Source organism: Pristiophorus japonicus, chromosome 6 (genome assembly GCF_044704955.1).
Source record: "Pristiophorus japonicus isolate sPriJap1 chromosome 6, sPriJap1.hap1, whole genome shotgun sequence".
Taxonomy (NCBI): Eukaryota; Metazoa; Chordata; class Chondrichthyes; family Pristiophoridae; genus Pristiophorus; species Pristiophorus japonicus.
The window spans coordinates 18,001,719-18,010,790 of NC_091982.1; the positions used below are offsets into that span (position 1 = coordinate 18,001,719).

At 44.3% G+C, this 9,072-nt stretch overlaps 1 protein-coding gene across 4 annotated transcripts in view; it reads right to left on the minus strand.

Moving 5' to 3' along the window:
- Positions 1 to 8,867, minus strand: part of LOC139265568 (synaptotagmin-like protein 2) — a 140,596-nt gene extending 131,729 nt beyond the window's left edge. For all 4 annotated transcript variants that reach the window (XM_070882656.1, XM_070882657.1, XM_070882655.1 and 1 more), the window contains exon 1: positions 8,677 to 8,867. The gene's annotated coding sequence lies outside the window, so the exon portion shown is untranslated. The remainder of the gene's footprint in view (positions 1 to 8,676) is intronic.
- Between the last annotated feature and the right edge of the window lie 205 nt (positions 8,868 to 9,072).

Here is a 9,072-nt window from a genome sequence, read left to right on the forward strand (position 1 = left end):
TAACAGTTACAGGCTTTTAAAATCTAAGCTTGGTTTCACCTAAATTACTAATCACTTTTTAAAAAACTGTACTTCACCTTCTCTTCAAACTTTGATAATGTCCTTCATTATGGACTTTGATTCAGAATTAATCACTTGCGGAGAATGTCTCCTTTCTTGCTCAGGTACCTTCATGAAAAATGAGGACATGTTTAAACGAAATAAAAGGTATATAATTGGTTTGCAATTTTCCCTAGAAGCACACCTTCAGTAAAGTTGCACATTGCACTCTGAGGAGCAACTGAAGAGCATTGAAAAATCTCCATGCAGTGATCAATAATCAGGGCCATAGCTTGCAGTTCTCACTGAGAACTTGATCGTATCTCAAAATGTGATCCTGAAATAGCATGCAATTAAAAATAGAATTTGAACTTGCTCATTCGCCATACACCAGTGTGGGCCTATTGTTTCATAAAGTGGGCCCGAGCCACAGTCAGCAACCAGTCCAGGAAGCACAAAGCAAGTTAGACAAAGTATGCAAGTGAAGTGAATAGAACAAAAGCAGGAGAAATTTAATATGGACAAGTGTAAAACACTCCACACAGAAAGAAAGTATTCCGTGAATGTTGTCCAAATAGCTATGGCTCAAGTTCAAAGATCCAGGGGCATTTGTGGACTCAGCGGTAAACAAAAGGTAAGCTTTTTAAAAATTCAAAAATCATTCATGTGGAGCCAAGAGGAGCAGGAGTGCTCCCCCAACTCCACAGTACTCCAGCAATCGGACCCCCTGCTGCCTCTCCAACCGTCCCCACCCAGAGGCATACCTTCGGGCCAGTGCCAGTGAGATAAATAGCCCGACATTCTTCTTTTAATGGGCGAGCTGCCTGTGGAGGCACGACAGGTTTCAGCAGCTCACCCAAATGTTAATGAGGCCCGAGGCCCAATTTCAGGTCAGCCCCGGGCCTCTCGGTCAGGCCCATGATCTGTACCCGGCGCCTGTTTCAGAGCCGAAAATAGGCCTGAAAGAATTTCCACCCCATGAGCTGTTCAACCATAAAAGGTGATGACAAAAGTGGCCTTCTAGAGGTAAAAGCTAAAGGCAAGTCCAGAACAGTACTTCAAGTTAAAGCTAGACAGCAGGAACAGTGGACATGGAAACTTAGGACTGATATCAGAAATTTCTTCATACAGAATGAAGCAGAATTGACTTCCAGTGGAGCCAAAATCCTCTTGGATGCTGTGGTGATCCAAGATGTGCTGAACTTCCTGACCTGTTTTGATGCTACAATCTTTATAATTTTTACACACTCACTTATGAAGCACCCCTGGAAATTTCTTAAAACTTATTTTTTGTGAGGAGAGTTATTTCCTGTTAGAGAGTATAGTATTGATACTGTCTCCCAAATTCCCTTGCTCGGTTCTTCCTAGCACTACAAAAGAATTTCGAGGTTACTGTCCAGAACAGCAATAAGGAGGTACATATCATAAGTCAAAATAACACTCGTCTCTTTGATCTGTGCTGGATTATCCACGTTCGGCAGTGGTGGAGATGCTGCAACCAACCCAGAGTGACCCACCACTACTGGGGAGTAAGGGAAACAAAAAACAAAAAACAGCCAGGATTCTTCACTTTCAGTAACTCCCTGCTGGGCAAGTATGTGTGGCTATTGGGTGAAGTCAAAATCAAGCTCAGCTCTGATCCTCTCTCTGGTCAAATAGTCTGCTGACAGTCACTTCACAGTCTCAGACTTGAAGGCAGACCACTTGGGAGAAGTATTACAGCCAGCTCCTGTGCGAACCTAAAACAGTAGTCAGTGTCTTTAAAAATAGAAAAATCAGAGGGGAAAAGATGACAGTCAATGGACTAGCAACACATCAGAGGCCTGGAGATTATTTGCACAGCAAATTACCCAAGCCCATCACTCTGCACACAGATTGATTTATCTGAATTTAGCATCCCACAAACCATCTCCCTCGTTATTATAGATGTTGAACACTAAGAATTCTATGTTTGTGATGCAAAGAACATTACATCACCAAGTTTAGAAACAGTATGAAAAAAATATCATCTAAATCTTACAGAACTGATACTTAGCTCTATAGATATATAACGCAACTCCCTCACACTGTAGGGCTTAGTAGCTCTTCCTGGTTAGTTTCCTGGTGAATGCATAGCACTCAAATGTTTAAAAAACAAAATAATATATATTCTTTGACTTTGGAAAGCATCACTGATGAAGAATTACTCAAGGTCCACCAACAACAAGTGAAGATGTTCAGAATAATGTAGGATGCTGCAGGAGCTGTTTAAATATAAATCAGAGATTTGTGACAATGTCTCGGTCAAGGGCAAAGGAAGAATGATCGCAGTTGTCACTCTCGGTTATGGATACTGCAGCACAGTGACAAACAGGAATCCCTCCAGACTGTACTAATTACAAATCTGTGGAGCTTCACCAATGGTTCAATGGTTAAATACAATGCCCCGTGTGTGGAACTGGATCACACAGACTAGGAAAGTCTCAGTCAATCTCTCATCTCTGCTGTTAGCTGCTCCCAGTTTGGGCAGCAGCAAGAGTTGTGTAATTATTCACCGCATCTCTGGGATACAGAGGAATTTTTTTTTAAATCAGTCAAGTTTCCCACCCTTATTGCTATCCAGCAACTACTGGTAGAAATGTGGATTTTAGGTGAGGGCCAAATTGGGCTCATGATGATGCCTTCTTTCCCTCCCTTCCTTTTGGCCCATCGTGACCGACAAGGACACGATGGGCCGAATGTACTCCTTCTGCTTTGTCATTTTCTATGATTCAAGTCCCCCTCTCCCCACAAGTGCCACTCCCACCAGCCAAATAACATCTCAATAAGGCTTCCAATTTGGATGGTGCCTCTCAGGGCAGCCAGAATCCATATAACCATACCTCAGCAAAACGAGGCAGTGTCTTTACAAAGAGAAAAGAAAATTAGGGCCAAAATAAATCTTTAAGGCACACACCATTTCTCCAAAGTATCTGTAAAAAATTCATCAAAATCTTCATGTCTCACAATGCTTAAAAGATACCCAGAGGTTTTCATTCTTCCAAATGTTAACCAAATACTTCTTCCCTTATCTTTATGAAAAGTGGGTGGGGGGCAGAAGAAAAGGAAGGCGCTGCTATTGTCCCGGCTAAGTTTTTGCTTGGAGTGTGCGGCCCCCTTAAGGGGCTGCACGGCCCGTTCAAATTATCACGCATGCGTGTTTTTTTCCATTATAAAGCAGTTGGACAGTTTGCAGAGACCTCCAGATCACTGCACCGCCGCGCAGCTTAATAAGAACATTGGACAGCACCATCTTTTTGATGAGCTAAGGAGGCTGAAATTGCCTCTTCCCTTAAGGCCGGTTACCGTCGGAAATCGACAACCATGCAGCCGAGTGGTATAGCCACCGATTTTTCGTGGAATGGCCGCCATTTTGAAAATTGGCCGCCATTTTGAAAATTGCCCTCCTGTGGCATCCCGGCGGTGCCCCCGCTCCCCCCCCCCCCACTATCGCTCTGCTGCTGCCAATCTGTCCTAAGTGCATCATCAGAGCTCGCACTGCTGATGTGCCCTGCCCGCCCACCGATGGCAAAATTCCGCACTGAAAATCTTGTTCCCGCCGCTCGGTGCCGCAGACAGCTTTTTCTGTCAGTGCACTGTGCTTGCAGTGCTTGCAAAATGGCGGTGCGGCTGCCATTAAAAGGGGAGGACCTCCTGCCGCAGCCGCCATCTTATTTTTTTTGTTGTGGGCCGACTGCCAGGTCGGTCTGACACATATGCCCCCCAGGTTCAGCCGAGCCGCCAACAGGCAGCCTGGCACCCCGTCTTGGGTGCCAGGCCTCTGGCCCGGCCGAAACCCTCCTCGGTGGCCTAGTGGACCTAACTTTAAAGAATCACAGAGCTCGCAGTGGCTCTCCCCTTTAAGTGAAGGGGAGAAATGTGGTGACGTGCCAGCGTGATGACGTCTACGCTGATGAGCGATAGCGGCGGACACTCAGCCTGCCCCCCCCCCCCCATTTCCGCCCCTCTACTTACCGAACTTCTGCTCTCCACTGCACTTCCGCCCCCTTTATGATAGACTTACAGGCCGCTCGGAAAAAACAAAAGAGGCAAACAGCGGAATTTCATGCAAGAGGCCACAACATCTACCGCGGTAGCGAAAACAGTCGAAACACGTTCGGTGCGCCGCGTTTTTGGCATGGGGCAATTTCGGCCCCAAGGAATCCAAAGACAAATTGGAATATTTTCTTAACTACTGAGAGACTCGGAGCTGTGAAGGAGTAAAGGGATTTAGGTACACAAATCACTAAAAGCTAGTGCACAGGTACAAAATGGAATGTCGGCCTTTATCTCAAGGGGGCTAAAAACTCGAAAGTGAGGAAGTTATGCTTCAGTTAGAATCATGGAATCTTACAGCACAGAAGGAGGCCATTCAGTCCTTCACGCATTTGCCAGCTCTTTGAAAGAGCCTTCCAATTCAGTCCGACACCACAGCATTTTCCCCATAACCCTGCAAATTACTCCTCTTCTAATACTTGTCCAATTGGCTTTCACAGGATCCTATGCAATCTGATTCTACCACCCCTTCAGGTAGTGTCTTCACAGATCTTCACAACTCTCTGAAGAAATTTCTCTTCATTTCCCCTCTAGTCCTTTTGCCAACTATTTTAAATCTATGAACTCTGGTTACCGACTCACTTGCCAGAGGAAATAGCTTCTCCCTATTTGCTCTATTAAAACCCCGCAATTTTGAATACCTCTAATTAGGTCTCCCCTTAACCTTCTCTGCTCTAAGGAGAACAATCCCAGCTTCTCCAATCTCTCCACATCCCTCATCCCTGGCATCATCCAGGTAAACTTCCAAGGCCTTGACATCCTTCCTTCTGTGTAGTGCTCAGAATTGTACACAATACTCCAGCTGAGGCCTAACTAGAGATTTGTAAAGGTTTAGCAAGACTTCCTTGCTTTTGCATTCAATGCCCCTATTTACGAAGCCAAGTATCCCATACGCTTTCTTAACTGTCTTCTCAACTTTCCCTGCCACCTTCAAAGATATGTGAATATACAACTCAAGGGCCCTTCATTCTTGCACCCCCCTCAAAAGCTATATAAGGTATTGGTGAGGCCATACCTGGAATACTGCGTGCAGTTTTGGTTTCCATATTTACGAAAGGATATACTTGCTTTGGAGGCAGTTCAGAGAAGGTTCACTAGGTTGATTCTGGGGATGATGGGGTTGACTTATGAGGAAAGGTTAAGTAGGTTGGACCTCTACTCATTGGAATTCAGAAGAATGAGAGGTGATCTTATCGAAACGTACAAGATTATGAGGGGGCTTGACAAGGTGGATGCAGAGAGGATGTTTCCACTGATAGGGGAGACTAGAACTAGAGGACATAATAGAATAAGGAGCCGCCTATTTAAAACAGAGATGAGGAGAAATTTCTTCTCTCAGAGGGTTGTAAATCTGTGGAATTCGCTGCCTCAGAGAGCTGTGGAAGCTGGGGCATTTAATAAATTTAAGACAGAAATAGACAGTTTCTTAAACGATAAGGAGATAAGGGGTTATGGGGAGCGGGCAAGGAAGTGGAGCCGAGTCCATGATCAGATCAGCCATGATCTTATTGAATGGCGGAGCAGGCTTGAGGGGCCGTATGGCCTACTCCTGCTCCTATTTCTTACGTTCTTATGTTCTTATGTAAAATAGTACCATTTAGATTATAGTGCCTCTCCATGTTGTTTCTCCCGAAGTGCATCACTTCACACTTATCTGCATTAAACTGCATCTGCCATCTGCCCATTTCACCAGTCTGTTTATGACCTGAAGTTTGCTACTATCACGCTATTTACTACTTTGCCAAGTTTTGTATCATCTGCAAACATCAAAATTCTACCCTCTATACCCATCATCATAGGCAGTCCCTCGAAATCGAGGAAGACTTGCTTCACTCTAAAAGTGAGTTCTCAGTTGACTGAACAGTCCTATACAGGAATTACAGTCTCTGTCACAGGTGGGACAGACAGTCATTGAAGGAAAGAGTGGGTGGGGAGTCTGGTTTGCTGCACGCTCCTTCCGCTGCCTGCGCTTGCTTTCTGCACGCTCTCGAGGTGCTCAGCGCCCTCCCAGATGCTTTTCCTTCACTTAGGGCGGTCTTTGGCCAGGGACTCCTAGGTATCGGTGGAGATGTTGCATTTTATCAAGGAGGCTTTGAGGGTGTCCTTGAAACATTTCCTCTGCCCACCTGGGGCTCGCTTGCCGTGTAGGAGTTCCGAGTAGAGCGCTTACTTTGGGAGTCATGTGTCAGGCATGCGAACAATGTGGCCCGCCCAACGGAGCTGGTCGAGTGTGGTCAATGCTTCGATGCTGGGGATGTTGGCCTGATCGAGGACGCTAACGTTGGTGCGTCTGTTCTCCAGGGGATTTGCAGGATCTTGCGGAGACATTGTTGGTGGTATCTCTCTAGCGATTTGAGGTGTCTACTGTATATATGGTCCACGTCTCTGAGTTATACAGGAGGGCGGGTATCACTGCAGCCCTGTAGACCATGAGCTTGGTGCCAGATTTGAGGGCCTGATCTTCGAAAACTCTCTTCCTCAGGTGGCCAAATGCTGCGCTGGCGCACTGGAGTCCAGGTCTATATACATGCATACATACATACATACAAGAAAAATAATGGTCCTGGGGGACCCCATTGCGTACTTCTCTCCAGTCAGAAAAACATCCGTTCACTACTACTCCCCGCCTCCTAACCCTTAGCCAATTTCGTACTTAAGTTACCAGTGTCCCTTTAATACAAGATGCTTCTATTTTCCGAATAAATCTGTTGAGGTACTTTATCAAATGCCTTTTGAAAGTTCATATACACGACATCCACTACCTTGATCAACCCTCTATGTTACTTCATCAAAGAACTTGATCAGGTTAGTCAGACATGATTTGCCTTTAACAAATCCATGTTGGCTGTCCCTTATTAACCCAAGCTTCTCCAAGTGAACATTAATTTTGTCCTTGACACTGGTCTCTAGTAGTTTTCTCACTACCGACGTTAGACTGATTGATCTCTCTCCCCCTTTTTTGAACAGGGTTGTAATATTTGCAATCCTCCAATCCTCTGGCACCACTCCATTATCCAAGGAGAATCGAAAGATTGTGGTCAGAGCTTCTGTTATCTCCATCCGAGCTTCCCTCAGCAACCTAGGTTGCATCCCATCTGGATTAGGTGACTTGTTGGCTTTGAGTGATGCCAACCTATTTAGCACCTCGTTTCTATCTATTTTTATTCTATCCAGTGTCTCCACTCTCCCTCCTCTACTCCAACATTAATTTCAGCCTTTTCTTTTGTGAAGACAGGTGCAAAGTATTCATTCAGTACCTCAGTCATGCCCTCTGCCTCCCCAAGATGATTTTCTTTTCTGCCCCACCATTCCTTTAACTATCCTTATAGTTTTCATGTTTATAAAAAATGGGTTCCCTTTTATGTTACCTGCTAATCTTTTCTCATACCCTCTTTTGTATCATTTTTCAATTTCCCTGTATTCTGGCTGATTTTTGATTGTATTCTATACCTGATATTTGTCATAAACCTCCTTTTTAATGCCCATCTTTTTTCCATATGGAAATATGCTTGGCTCGTACCCAAACTTTCTCCGCCTTGAAGGCCTGCCATCGCTCATTTACTGTTTTCCTGGCCAATCTTTTGTTTACCCCAATCCAGTTGCTCACAGCCTTGGTCAGACCCGATCTGGAATACTGCACTGGTTTTCAGCCCCAGACCTTGGAAGAGGTACAATGCAAATTCACCAGAATTATACCAGGGCTTAAAAGGTCAAATTACAAAGTCAGCTTGCACAAACTCAGCTTCTATCCCCTTGGGCTTAGGAGGTTAAGCGGTGATCTAATAATGGTAATTAAAATTATTAAGGGATTCAATAGAGTATTCAGAGAAACTATTTCCTCTGGTGGGGGAATCTAGAACAGTAGGGCATAAGCACAAAATTAGAGCTAGACCATTTAGGAGTGAAATCAGGGAGCACTTTTTCACACAAAGGGTAGTGAAAATCTGGAACTCGCTCCCCAAAAAGGCTGTGTGAATTGAAATTTAAGACCAAGATTATTTTTGTTGGGCAAGGGTATCAAGGAATATGGAACAAAGATGGGTAAGTGGAGTTGAGGTACAGGTCAGCCATGATCTAACTGAATGAAGGAACAGGCTTGAGGGGCTGAATGACCTACTCCTGTTCCTATGTCACTTCTTTACATTTCAAATAATGTTCTCAAACCCAAACAATAGCAACACAAATAAATCAACAACAGCACTCGAGGAGCAAGGATGGGGAAAGAAATATACTTAACTATACAGTGGATAGGCTTGGAGAACAGTGAACGAACTAGCTACTGTATAGTCAGAGTGATAACACATCTATATATAATCACTCACCTGATGAAGAGAACTGAGAGCAGAGAATAAAAACAAATCCAACCAACTGCCATAACTAAAACAACTCCGGCTCAACATTCATTATTTTTGGGGGGGGGGGGGGGGGGCAGGAAGGAATATTGGCTCCCTCTGAAGTGGAAAACTAAACTTTCAAAACATGGATTCACGCAAGTAAAAGATAATCTCAAACATCCAGCCATACGTACAAAAATCAGCACAATAAAAATAAAGAAACTTTTACCTTCTCTGATAAATTGCATCAGGTGTCAAGAGGAAGTCACCATACCAAAACATTTTTACTCTAAGTTGGAAGACTGTACAGCTTGTCCTCACACCCAGCCTTAACAGGATCTCTTTACAGACATATGTGCACACCCAGCTCAATAGTGGGCCACCATCAGGAGGAAAACCTGAAATGGATTTTGGCAACAAAAAGGAATTGGTGAATCCACTACAGGATCCAGTTTAATGTTCAGCTCGCAGGTAGTCAAATTAATAACGTTTCCATGGGGATAAACCAGTCGGAGTTAAATATTCCATGTAGGGGAGGTTGCATGCAATTCAAAGGTACAGGGTACAATGGTCTTTGCAAAGTGTTTCCTAAACTTTTTTTTATTGTTTGCTTTCAAAAACACAA